Raw genomic sequence first — 13,866 nt, 5'->3', positions numbered from 1 at the left:
TGGGCGTCTGTCCACGGTGGCGGCTCCGGCTCGGGACGTGGACCCCACTCCAACCAAGTCTTAGTCCCCTGTAACGCGTCCTTTGATTGGCGACCCTCGCCGCCGACCTAGGCCTAATAACCCTCCCCAAGGACCCCACTGGACTGAGGGGCAGCTCGGGACTGAAGTGGAAGCTCAGGACTGAGGGGAAGCTCAGCACTGAGGGGAAGCCCAGTACTGAGAGGAAGCCCAGTACTGAGAGGAAGCTCAGGCAGGTAGTAGGCTCTGGCAGATCCTGGCTAGCTGGTGGTTCTGGCAGATCCTGGCTGACTGGCGAATCCTGGCTGACTGGCAGATCTGGAAGATCCTGGCTGACTGGCGGATCTGGAAGATCATGGCTGACTGGCGGATCCTGGCTGACTGGTGGCTCTGGCTCCTCTGGCTGCTCCATGCAGACTGATAGCTCTGGCAGCTCCATGCAGACTGGCAGCTCTGGCTGCTCCATGCAGACTGGCAGCTCTGGCTGCTCCATGCAGACTGGCAGCTCTGGCTGCTCCATGCAGACTGGCAGCTCTGGCTGCTCCATGCAGACTGGCAGCTCTGGCTGCTCCATGCAGACTGGCAGCTCTGGCTGCTCCATGCAGACTGGCTGCTCCATGCAGACTGGCAGCCCCATGCAGACTGGCAGCTCTGGCTGCTCCGTGCAGACTGGCATCTCTGGCTGCTCCATGCAGACTGACAGCTCTGGCTGCTCCATGCAGACTAGCAGCACTGGCTGATCCATGCAGACTGACAGCTCTGGCTGCTCCATGCAGACTGGCAGCTCTGGCTGCTCCATGCAGACTGGCAGCTCTGGCTGCTCCATGCAGACTGGCAGCTCTGGCTGCTCCATGCAGACTGGCAGGTCTGGCTGCTCCATGCAGACTGGCAGCTCTGGCTGCTCCATGCAGACTGGCAGCTCTGGCTGCTCCATGCAGACTGGCAGCTCTGGCTGCTCCATGCAGAGCTCTGGCTGCTCCATGCAGCTGGCTGCGCTGAACAGGCAGGAGACTCTAGCAGCGCTGGAGAGAAGGAAGGCTCTGGCAGCGCTAAACAGGCGGGAGACTCCGGCATCGCTGGAGCGGAGGAAGGCTCTGATAGCGCTAGACAGGCGGGAGACTCCGGCAGCGCTGGAGAGGAGGAAGGCTCTGGCAGCGCTAAACAGGCGGGAGACTCCGGCAGCGCTGGAGAAGAGGAAGGCTCTGGTAGCGCTAAACCTGCGGGAGACTCCGACAGCGCTGGAGAGGAGAAAGGCTCTGACAGCGCTGAATAGGCGAGGCGCACTGAAGGCCTGGTGCGTGCTGCTGGCACTGGTGGTACTGGACCGAGGACACGCACAGGAAGCCTGGTGCGGGGAGCTGCCACCGGAGAACTGGTGTGTGAAGGTGGCACAGGATGGACCGGACCGTGAAGGTGTACTGGAGCGCCTGAGAGCAGGACTGGCACAGGATGGACAAGGCTAGGTAGGTACACAGGAGGCCTAGTGCGTGAGGCTGGCACACTCTTCACCAGCCGACTAACACACACCTCCGGACGAGTATGGAGCGCTGACCCAGGTGCCATCAAATCCCCGACACGCTCCGTCAGACGAATATCATACCTAAAGCACCAAACTAGCAACTCCCTCATAACTCTCTCCTCCACTTTCCCCATTAACTCCTTCACAGTCTCTGCTTCACTCACCTCCAACACCAGCTCTGGTTCTGGTCTCCTCCTTGGCTCCTCGTGATAAACAGGGGGAGTTGGCTCAGGTCTGAACCCTGACTCTGCCACACTCTCCCTGAGCCCCCCCCCAATACATTTTTGGGGCTGACTCGGGCTTCCAGGTCGCCATGCTGCCTCTTCATACCAGCACCTTTGTCGCCGCCTCCAGTTCTTCCTCGATATTCTCCAGGCTGTGTCCAGGGGTCCAATATCTCCTCTCTCCGGCTGCCTCTGCAGGTTTGAACCCTGACTCTAAGTGCCTCCACCTGAATTTTTTCCCATGGGCCAACAGTGTTCCCTCGATCTCTTCTGCAGCCAGTGCCTACCTGTTCCCTCCTCCCAAGTGTAACAACCCTTGCCATCCAAAACGTCTTCCCATGTCCATTCCTCCTTTCGCTGCTTCTGCTGTCGCTGCCTGTCACCACGCTGCTTGGTCCTGGTGTGGTGGGTGATTCTGTAACGGTGTTTGTCTGTTGAAAGAGGAGCGGACCAAAATGCAGCGTGGTGGTTACTCATGTTCTTTAATGAAAAAATGAGCGATACATGAAATAACTTAAATCTACAAAAACAACAAACGGAACGTGAAAACCTATACAGCCTATCTGGTGAATACAAACACTATGACAGGAACAATCACCCACAAACACAGAGTGAAACCCGGGCTACCTAAATATGGTTCCCAATCAGAGACAAGGATAATCACCTGACTCTGATTGAGAACCGCCTCAGGCAGCCATAGACTTCCCTAGACAACCCTACTCAGCCACAATCCCAATACCTACTAAAACCCCAATACAAAAACACACCACAAAATAAACCCATGTCACACCCTGGCCTGACCAAATAAATTAAGAAAACACAAAATACTAAGACCAAGGCGTGACAGTCGTTACAGGTTTAATTCTGTGTCGTTACAGGGTTAATTCTGTGTCGTTACAGGGTTAATTCTGTGTCGTTACAGGGTTAATTCTGTGTCGTTACAGGGTTAATTCTGTGTCGTTACAGGGTTAATTCTGTGTCGTTACAGTGTTAAAACAGAAACAGCTGAAAGATGAACAGTTTAGGCATTCATTCCGAGTGATTAAGGTTAGGGCTATGGTTTGGGGAGGGCACTTGGTGTTTCCATCAACTATCGTCAACTATTCCCACGGCTTGCTAGAGCATTGTGAACTGGGGTGGTGCAGTGGTCTAAGCTGTGCTCTCCGGCTCCGAGCATCCACATTGGCTTTTTTTTTTGTGAGTGCTGAAGAAGGCATATATTGATATTCTCACGACCTTTTCAACCACTTTAAATCGAAGTCTATTTGTAGTGATCAGGCTGCTGACAAGAGGTAGGGCTATTATTAAGGTAGGGCTAAAAAGGGCCTAAAATGGCCACTTTCGTCATGATTTTCTCCAAAATGGTTTGTGATACAAATGTAAAAAGTGTTTGCTGTTGATGTTACTCTTCAATAACACATACCCCAAAGCAAATCAGGGGGAGGAAAATAGGTTTATTCAAAAAGGGCAAATCATGATTGGAAGTAGATGATCATTCTCCCCTGTCCTCAGTGATGCTCTCCTGAGACTCTCTTCTGTGATTCTCTCCAGAAGAAAGGAACAGGATGTAGTTTATAACGCAGCCCTAGCCTGTGGTTGACCAATTAGAATTACTTGCAATAATACTGAGCCAATGCCCAAATAACAAGTATCCTATTTCAGGTTGGACCAATGAGAACGTGCCACACTAGCTATAAGTTCAGGACTGACATTCCTAACAGATGTTGAAATGAAAACCAACTACTTCCATTGATAATTCCCTATTACATTGATCGTTACTACTCTATTGACTTCTCGTCCTCTGTCTCTGCGTTGTGTATTTATCTTCAAAATATTATTATAAAAGCATATTCAACATCGTTCCTCCCAATGAAGTTTCTATGTGAGAAATGCCAGAACAATCTGAGTTACCCAAAATGCTGTATTTTCAGGCCTTCCTGGCATCCATAAACACCTGATATTGAAACTGAAGTCAAAAAGGCAAATAACCGTGCAGTAAGTACTCATGTGAAATGAAAAGTACAGAGTAGCTATTAATTGATAGATGTCACAGAAGTAACTGCTGCATTGTAAATTTGCTGTATTTTCACCCCTGAAAGAGAGATCTCTTCACTAGCAGTGCAGTGAGGGGGAACTTGTGCGACTTGCCATGAAGTTAGTGCAGTCCTTTTGTGGTCTACTACCGTTAATCCGTGTCTATGAACAAGTGTGACAATAAGCTCTCTGTCTGAACTGCAATCCTCTTAGGCAAGGCTTTGTGGGTAAACTCGCCTCATGCAAATTCTAAACCCCATTTAGCTTTGAGGGACTAGTCAGCTGCATTGAGATTAATGGTCGAGTGACTACTTGATTTAATAGGGTTATTTCACTGCTTACGGGGGGAAATAAACAACAAAGTTAATGCAAGACATTCGTCACTGACGTCCTCAATCTATCCTCTGCTCTACGAGGGAAGGGAAGAAAAGTTTTCTTTTTGCTTTCAGAATGTTTCAGTCTGACTGTCACTTTATTTTTTGTTAACTTCAGATGTTTGGGAGACTGCAGTTTTTATTATTGAGAAAATGACTATTTTGTTAAACGATAGGAGTCGATTTAAATAAAAGTATTGGTTTGTGGTTTGAGAAAAATAGCCAATTCAGATTGTTTTGATATTGTGGATTCAGGCCTTCTTGCTCAAACTATTTCTGCTTTTGATATCTTCCCTAAAGTAAGAATGAAATAGCTAACTAAATTGGAAGAGAGAAAACAAAGTGCAAAGAGTTAGAAAGTATATTTTGTATGTAGAAATGATTGTGGTAAATTAGAGTGTATGGATTTTTTAAAAACTCTATTAGAGATAAATGCTGTGGAGAGAAAGTGCTGCGAAATTTTCCATTACAGGGTGAAAAATGACAATCCTTGTTTATCTTTTTCCATGCCGTCAGCTTACTCCCAACTTTGCTGCAGGGGATTACTGTGACTCTGTGGGTATGGGACTGTCACTGACGTTTCTCTTTCCGTGAGACAACACAACACTATGTGACACAGGTGATCTGAGACTAGCAGTAACACATTTCACAAACAAGTAGCTATCGTCAAAATTATTAACACAACTTACAAATACATGTTTTTATTACTCTCCATTTACTGTAAATATTATAAATTCAGAATTATACACCCCACACACATACACATATAGACCCTCCACATAAAAGCACTCACACACACACATATCCCCAGCTGCCGAAACCGCCTGTCTCTCTCCAAGCCTGCTCCGCACAGCCAGCGTTCTCCAGGAAGTAGAGCTGAGATTACCTAAAGCTGATTGGCCAGCTCCTTAATGTGTGAGACCTTCCAGCGGATGGCTTAGGCTGTCATTACACCAGCCTGATCAACACAGAGCTCCCCACACAGACAGATGCCATTTTGGAGAGAGTCAATCGAGGGATAGAGGGAAGGATGGATGGTGGGTAGCAGCTTAGGTATGGAGGGACCTCACATGGAGGGTTAAAGAGGCAGCATAAATCCATCCACTATGTCATTGTGTTCACCAGTGTATTTGAGTGGACAGACTGTAGGTCTGATATGCAGTACAATGGGTGAGCTATGTTCAGACTGGATATACTGTTGTACACAACGGTGTAGCCATCAAATGTGTTAAGATAGAGAGATTTAGTAATATAGATACTTGAATGTGAGTGGTTAAACTAGGCCGTCATGCGAAATTTCTGCTTCTCCTCTTCTCTTTACCCACACCATCACACACACACCACTCGGTCAACCTGTTGGCTCAGAGTCTACGCCATTCATCCAGCCTGTGACTGACAATCGATTGCTGTGATAGCTGTGCCGTGGAGCTAGTTTGGGTTGTGATTGATACTGCCTATCAGCTCCATGCATCTGGACACTGGCTCTGCTGGAAATGGGCCGTGACGGACAGAACAGGGTCCTTCAAAACACAACCCCTCCCCAGCTGCTCACATTGATCCCATCCACCCTGGATTTCAGTTTGACTTCTAAATCTTACTTCACTCTGGCTGGGCTATAGTAAACATCTCTACCAACTCACTCAGTACAAAGGAGATTTGACATGTCTTTTGCAGTGCAGGCAAGTGAAGGGAAGCTGGATCATTGTAATGGGTGGAATGGATTAAGGTATCAAACGTGATTTAATGTGACAACAGCCTCCAATGGTCTGTTGTCTGACTTGTCTATGTTATCTACAGTACAGTACCTTGACACTTTCATCAATATCTTTTTTAAATTCAGTTTATCTCCTGCCTTTCTCTCATTAGACATCCTGTCTGGAGTTTTTATATTGTTTGTATATTGTACATGGATCTACTGAGGCACGTTACCAGATGTCTAAACTGCTGCAATACTATTTCCCTCAGCTTGTCACTCCAGCATTCATCTTGGGGACTGTCTGTATTTATTGGCTTTCATTCCCTTCCTCCTAACCTTCCTCCTTTCCGCCCACGTCTTTCAATGACGAGGTGGAGTTATGCTCAAACAGCTTTCTAGCGCCCCCTTGCTTTACAAAAGATACAGTGCAGAAGATTAAGCTCTGTCTGTCTGTCTGTCTGTCTGTCTGTCTGTCTGTCTGTCTGTCTGTCTGTCTGTCTGTCTGTCTGTCTGTCTGTCTGTCTGTCTGTCTGTCTGTCTGTCTGTCTGTCTGTCTGTCTGTCTGTCTGTCTGTCTGTCTGTCTGTCTGTCTGTCTGTCTGTCTGTCTGTCTGTCTGTCTGTGTGCATACATGCACGTGTGTGTCTCCCAGACTCTTCCGGAGGAGAAGGGGGTCTCGTTGTGGTGGCACAAAGACAGAGCTTTGAAGTGGGTGATACTGGCAGAGCTCTCTCTCCCTCTGTGTGTGTGTGCCAGGGAGACGGGGTAGCCTCATGCCCTCTGATCTCTTCAAAGTACCATATCTCCCTACCGTTACTCTCTACCTCACGCTCTCTCCTTTTCTCTTCCTTTCATTTTCTCTCTTGGTCTCTCTCTCTCTTTCTGTTTCTCTCTCGTTCACTCTCTTTTACTCAATCTCTCATTCTCGATTACTCACTCTCTTTGTCTTTGCTTGTCCTCTACTCTGTCCCATTCATTTTATCCACCGTATTCCCCATTTTTATCAACAATTGTCCCCATTTTTAGTCCCCTATTTCTCCCCAAAACGTTTTGTTCTCTAATTCCATCTGTTCATCTGTGCCTCTCTCTCTTCTCTTCCTTCCTGGCATCATTCCAACCTGTCTGGATCAGGACATCGTTCAGATGGGTATAAAATCACCAATCTGACGGAAGCCTGGGGTCTTTTCATAGACAGAGGTCTGCAGCGTAGTCATCTTCATCCCCCTGTCAAACTTCATACTCTTTCCTCCTCTCCCCCCTCCACCTCTCTAAGATCAGAATGAATGGTCGGTTGGTTGAAAATCCAGCACTTGCAGAAAGAGGAAATTAAGAATATATGTATAATTATTTAACTACATGTACCGTACATGTGAGCAGTAGCAGTAGAAGTATTGCTGTCTGTTAGTTTACTCCAATCAGGGTAGGGATGGTAGGGTGGGGTGCAGATAGATTGTGGGTTCTATCAAGTTAATGGTTTGCATCATATTCCTTGATAACCCCCCACGACATATTGTCGTCATATTAGCTATCATCCAAGCCAACATAGAGAGAACTAACGCGTTAGTATACCCGGTACAATCACGCAGTACAGTGTACAGAAAGTAGTTTAGTAATTACACCGGCAGACCCTGGTGGCATTAAATTAATACAACCAAAAGCTTATCTTGACTTCCAGAGTTCCATTGTTGGACAGACATAGCCAGCTAGCTAGCATAGTGTCCGTCTCTGTTCCCTCTCTGTTTGAGCCGGGTGTTTGAGTATGCTAAACTAGCTAGCTGCATTCACTAGCTAAGTAAGTGAAAGTGAAAAGAATACAACAAAATATAGCTAGCTCTCGCTCAATCTCTCTCTCTTGCTTCTCCTTAATTTTTAAAGAAATGTATTTGGTCAAAACTGTTCAACTACTCACCACATTGTATGCACTGCAGTGTCAGCTAGCTGTAGCTTATGCTTTAAGTACTAGATTCATTCTCTGATTCTTTGATTGGGTAGATAACATGTCAGTTCATGTTGCAAGAGTTCTGATAGGTTGGAGAACGTCCTCAGGGAGTTGTAATAATTACTTTGTAAGTCTATGAAAGGGGGCTTCCTAAGTTTTATATTGAAGTCAATATACCCAGAGGAGGACGGAAACTGTATGTCCTCCGGCTACACCATGGTGCTACCCCAGAGAGTGCTGTTGAGGCTATTGTAGACCTTCATTGCATAACAGTATTTTTTCATCAATTATTTGGTGACGTGAATATAATTAGTATAGATATATCTCAAAATGACTTTTTTAATGTTTCGCAATTTAAAAAAATGAAATTCACTGAGTAGGAAGGTCCTCCCATTCCTCCTTCAAGGAGCTTCCACTGGTCCTGAACCTCCATATTTGTAAAATTTCTACCAATATTGCCCTAAAAATAAATACTTTACCCAAGAGTATAATGATATACAAGCAGGTCTGAGTTTTACATTTTCAATTTCCTAGCTTTGTGTGTCGCAAGAACTTGGAATAATGTAAAGCTGTTGGTTGCCCTTGCTTACCTCTCATACACCAGGATCTATCTTGACAAAACAGAGAGAGGTCTGTCTAATTCAGACAATGTGAATGAAAAATATAACACCACAGTGGTGTATTGTTTTTTTTATTTTTCCAACTTCAGTTGTATGGGTCTTTTCTCTTCTAGACTCTTACCAAAACAGGCATGCCTGGCTCTGGGCAGTCGAAGCCAATGGGCATCAGGAACTCTGCCCCCATTTCACAGGCTGTGGCCTCTCTCAATCCATCCTCTCTCTCTCTCTCTTTCTCTTTCTTTCTCTCTCTCTTTCTTTCTCTCCCTCTCTCTTTCTCCCTCTCTCTTTGAAATAAGGTGGTGTGAGTTTTAATCAGAGATTGGCTGGTCAGGTCCTGAGTAGCAGTAGATAGAGAGAAGAGAAAAAAGAGTGCAGAGAGAGATTGCTGGAGAGAGATCTGCTTTGGTGATTAGCCCTCTCTGACATGACCGCCAGACCCCTCCAATGGACGTATTTGGAATGGTAGTGATGGACTCACTGAAGATGAGAGGAGAAGTGGAGAAAGAGGGACTGAGTGGCAGACAGCTTGGAAGAATGGACTCCATAGTGTCAGGTGTGAGGCAGAGGTAGTTGGAGGATGTAGCCATTGTTTGCTCTGTGGGTGTTGTTTGCCCTGTGGGTGCAATACTTAGCCGATCTCAACCCAAATGTCTATTAATTTACAACTTCAATTATGACATGGAACGATAACGATTGAATAGTTCAACATAACATACACTACCGTTCAAAAGTTTGGGGTAACTTTGAAATGTCCTTGTTTTTGAAAGAAAAGCACATTTTTGGTCCATTAAAATAACATAAAATTGAATCTACATAGGCGTACAAAGGCCCATTATCAGCAACCATCACTCCTGTGTTTCAATGGCACGTTGTGTTAGCTAATCCAAGTTTAAAATTTTAAAAGGCTAATTGATCAGTAGAAAACTCTTCTGCAATTATGTCAGCACAGCTGAAAACTGTTGTTTTCTACACCTGCATTACTTGCTGTTTGGGGTTTTAGGCTGGGGTTCTGTACAGCACTTTGAGATATCAGCTGGTGTACGAAGGGCTATATAAATACATTTGATTTGATTTTTTATTTGATTTGTTGTTCTGATTACAGAAACAATGAAACTGGCCTTCTTCAGACTAGTTGAGTATCTGGAGCATCAGCATTTGTGGGTTTGATTACATGCTTAAAATGGCCAGAAACAAAGAACTTTCTTCTGAAACTTGTCAGTCTATTCTTGTTCTGAGAAATGAAGGCTATTCCATGCGAGAAATTGCCAAGAAACTGAAGATCTCGTACAACTCTGTGTACTATTCCCTTCACAGAACAGCGAAAACTGTCTCTAACCAGAATAGAAAGAGGAGTGGGAGGCCCCAGTGCACAACTGAGCAAGAGGACAAGTACATTAGAGCGTCTAGTTTGAGAAACAGATGCCTCACAAGTCCTTAACTGGCAGCTTCATTAAATAGTACACGCAAAACACCAGTCTCAACGTCAACAGTGAAGAGGCGACTCCGGGATGCTGGCCTTCTAGGCAGAGTTGGAAAAAAAATACATATCTCAGACTGGCCATTAAAAATAAAAGATTAAGATGGGCAATAGAACACAGACACTGGATAGAGAAACTCTGCCTAGAAGGCCAGCTTCCCGGAGTCGCGTCTTCACTGCTAGCACAACGTGCCATTGGAACACAGGAGTGATGGTTGCTGATAATGGGCCTCAGTACTATGTAGATATTCCATTAACAATCTGCCGTTTCCAGCTACAATAGTCATTTACAACATTAACAATGTCTCTATTTCTGAGCAATTTTATGTTATTTTAATGGACAAAAATTTTCGCTTTTCTTTCAAAAACAAGGACATTTCTAAGTGACCCTAAACTTTTGAACGGTAGTGTAAGTACAATACAGCACAGACGGCACAATACATGGTATTTTCTCAGCACAACATACAGTATAACGCTGAAATTATCTTAGAAGTTGTATAGTTAGACACATACCAAACATCTAAAGCACCATTCTGTGTATTCTCTTAAGCCCAACGTATTGTGTACTGCATAACCCTTAGATCATCTTAGCTACATGCTGTAATTAACTTGTGAGTTTCCTGTTGGCCAACTCCTGAGTATAATTTGAGACAAAAGTGATGCACTGTGGTCTTTTGTAGTTCTACTATATGCCCGTCACAGGGGGCTGCTGATTAATGAACCAGTTGGATCTCCAGCTGGTTAAACTCTGGCCCAGACTTAATTAAAACTCATACATTGACCACCAATCATAAATTACTCCCCTCAATCTTGTGGCACTTCCAGAATAAAAAGTACAAATTGGTTCCTCACCACTTAATTATTATTTTTTTAATTAAAAAAAGGGAAAATAATATAAGCCCAAGGCGGCGGTTAGTAGTGGATGTAAAGGTATATGTACATGAATATTACACCTGTGGTATTGGTTTAGACTTGGTTTAGAAAGCTTAGCTTTGTGAGTAGCCTACATTAGCGGTTGTCATCCTATCGTTACTTTGCCTATATAGAGCTGGTTAATGATTGATGCATTTTGTCTGGTGTGCTTGTGTTTCCCAGGTAGCTGGTGTCATAGTGCTGTGACCTCGCTGCTTCTGCCCCACCTGACCACCTGACCCCTGACCTGTACCAGCTGTCTCAGAACAGGAGGGGCCTGCCTCACACCAACACCTCTACTTCGTCATGGCTGTCCCTCCTTGGTTATGTAGTTAGATATTTGGTGTGCGCAGGTACATGAGTGTGTGTGTGTGTGGGGGGGGGGGGGGGGGGGGATAGCTGGTACTTCTATTACCATCTTCAAGTGAATGGCATACTAGTTTACTGTGGCTCATTTATACTGTACCTAACTGTGGCAGCCAACCAGCCAATCATGGAAGAGAAGCTTCAGGTGTGGTGTCACGCAGAGCTGTTGATGTATCCACTTACTTTACCCTGTTTTCCTCTGTGTTTGTTTACTTGTTTTTGTTTTTTAAACACTGGATCATATTTATCTGATGCTACTGTATCTATGAAGTATGATATTAAAATGTTGTGTAGTACTTATGAATATATAAATGATCATTAGACAAAAATGTATCAAATGGTATGAAAAAAAACAACAGTACTTTAAAATATGATTCACAGCTTTTTTCATAGTCCTATTTTACTATCATTTTACTCTTGCTATCCTCTCCCTCTCTCTCGCTCATGCAAACACAGGCACACTTGCACACAAACATCTCTATCTGCCATGATCTGAGTGTAAAGAGTGGAACATGTGACATAAATTACATGTTTGTTGATCGCCTGAAGCACTCACCCTCTGGCCAATCAATTGGCAGTAGAGTCAACCACTTTCCCTCCATTCCCTCCAAATGTCTCATCCTGTTACATATTTTCCAGGAAGGCTTATTTAGAGATATTAATTAAGCCTATTACTCTCTCAGAGGGGTGATTATCATCTCTCTGACTTCTCCCGTGGGCTATATGTGTGTGTTATCACTGAGTTCTCTGAAAAGATGGGTAAGACTCTTCAGTGTGCAGCTTCAGTGTCAGCTCCTAGCCTTTTCTGCTTCCAACGTCATGCATCCTTCTTTATCACTCTTCCCTCACAATCCCCAGGCATCAGTGGGCTTTAGCTCTTAACTCATCGCATGCATGCACAAATCTGAAGTGTTTTATTATTGTTCTTTTCTGTTAGTCTTGCTGAATCATTGTACCAAGCTTTTTTATTTTGTTTTTTTTTATTTGTACCTTGCTGAGAAAAGGAACAAAATGAACCAAAAGCACCAAATTGTTTTTCTGAACGAATCACGGGATGTTGGTGGCACTTTAACTAAGGACTCGTGGCAATGGCTGGAGCGGGAATGTTGGAATGGTATTAAAAACATCAAAAACATGGTTTCCATGTGATGCCATTCCATACTCCGTTCCAGCCATTATTATGAGCCGTCCTCCCCTCAGCAGCCTCCACTGGAACCTATCCTCAAGGTCTGGCATCACGATTCAAATCTATGCATACATGTAAGGTGATGTAAGTTAGCTTCTCATATCCCTGAGAAAATGGTTATTTTATGTAAAGCTTAAAGTTTCTTGAATTGTGGGCGATGAGAAGATAAATGATAGTTGTGGATACCTGTGAAGGTATTTCTGCTTTAACTAAGTTGTGCTTTATCGCTGGAATATATTCCTTCAGTGCTTGTAAAAGTTCTCAGCGTTTCAGAATATGGTTATTCACAATGGGAATCATATTTTATGAGAACATAGATGTTCAGAAAGGAATTTGTGGCACAGTATATTACTCCTCAGCTCTTTATTTTGTCATTGAAACATTTACTTTCATTGTCTTTTTGATAAATAAAATCTCCTAAATATCAGAAGTGAATATGGAGTGAGAATGTTTTACGTTTTCAAAATAGCAGTACTGTTGTGTTTTGTCTACTGTACAGAATGACCAATGGTTATGAGACCTACATTATGTTAGTGGTTCAATATTTCCTCTTAAACATGGTAACTTTGGTACATAAATCTAAACCATGTGTTCTGTTATTGGGGCACTATTGTCCCCAGATTGATGGACAAGCTTAACCCAAAAGATGGGGTCAAGTATTCACAATGGTTGACTCAGATAGAACACCTCTCTCTGTAAATAGGACATGGGCAAGCTGATAAATACCCTGGAGAATGTGTGCTGATGGAAATTTCAGGAGATCACTTTTTTGGTCAACGCCGGCTAGAATGTTAATAGTGTTTTGCAGAGGGAAAGGCTGCGAGGACGTGGTTTGAAGTGTTGTTGAAGTGAAATGCTTCACTTCTAAATGCAAAAGGCTTCTCTCCGGTACATATGCCTCTAAAGTAAAGAGCCCTTCTTTTAATGTACTATACTTGAGAGCACAAGAGTCGCAATAAAGGTATTTTCCTCCAGTGATACACCTAGGGGGAGGATCCTCCATTGTTTGAGATTGCAGAAAACTGACAAGGAGTAATGGGGAAAACTGAACTATTTTATCCCCCGAACAATGACCCACTACAACAAGTGCCCATTATTTAACATGCAATAATATGTTCCACTGAAGTAGCTATTTGTCTGCCTGTTAGGGACCCCAGATCCAGCCACACAAGACTTTTCCAAACACAATACCTTTACTTGCGTTGATTTTATCAAAGCTCTGTCTATAATTTGCCTTATAATACAAATCCAACGCAACCTCCAAAGAGAGATCTGGCGTGTCATGTACAAATCATGTAACTCCATTGCCAGCTTCTAGGATTGCGTCATTTTACAAACCCTCTTCTTGAGCAAGGACAGATGTTACGTCAGTACTTTAAAGCCGTAGTCAGAAATTCAGGGTCAGTAAGACGTCCTTGATGAGAGGAATAAAGAAGAGAAAGAATAGGTTTTATTCTCCCTCTCGAGACACTTAGGGATGTATGGTTTTTTGAACCCTTGAA

The 13,866-nt window shown here is 44.1% G+C and overlaps 1 protein-coding gene across 1 annotated transcript in view; it reads left to right on the top strand.

Annotated features, from left to right (window-relative positions):
* tsnare1 (T-SNARE Domain Containing 1) overlaps positions 1–11,182 on the top strand; it is a 124,785-nt gene extending 113,603 nt beyond the window's left edge. Inside the window, exon 12 of the mRNA XM_024385522.2 lies at positions 10,996–11,182. The gene's annotated coding sequence lies outside the window, so the exon portion shown is untranslated. The remainder of the gene's footprint in view (positions 1–10,995) is intronic.
* The last annotated feature ends 2,684 nt before the right edge of the window (positions 11,183–13,866 follow it).

This window comes from Oncorhynchus tshawytscha, linkage group LG23, assembly GCF_018296145.1.
Source record: "Oncorhynchus tshawytscha isolate Ot180627B linkage group LG23, Otsh_v2.0, whole genome shotgun sequence".
NCBI lineage: Eukaryota > Metazoa > Chordata > Actinopteri > Salmoniformes > Salmonidae > Oncorhynchus > Oncorhynchus tshawytscha.
This window is presented reverse-complemented; position numbering and strand designations above follow the sequence as displayed.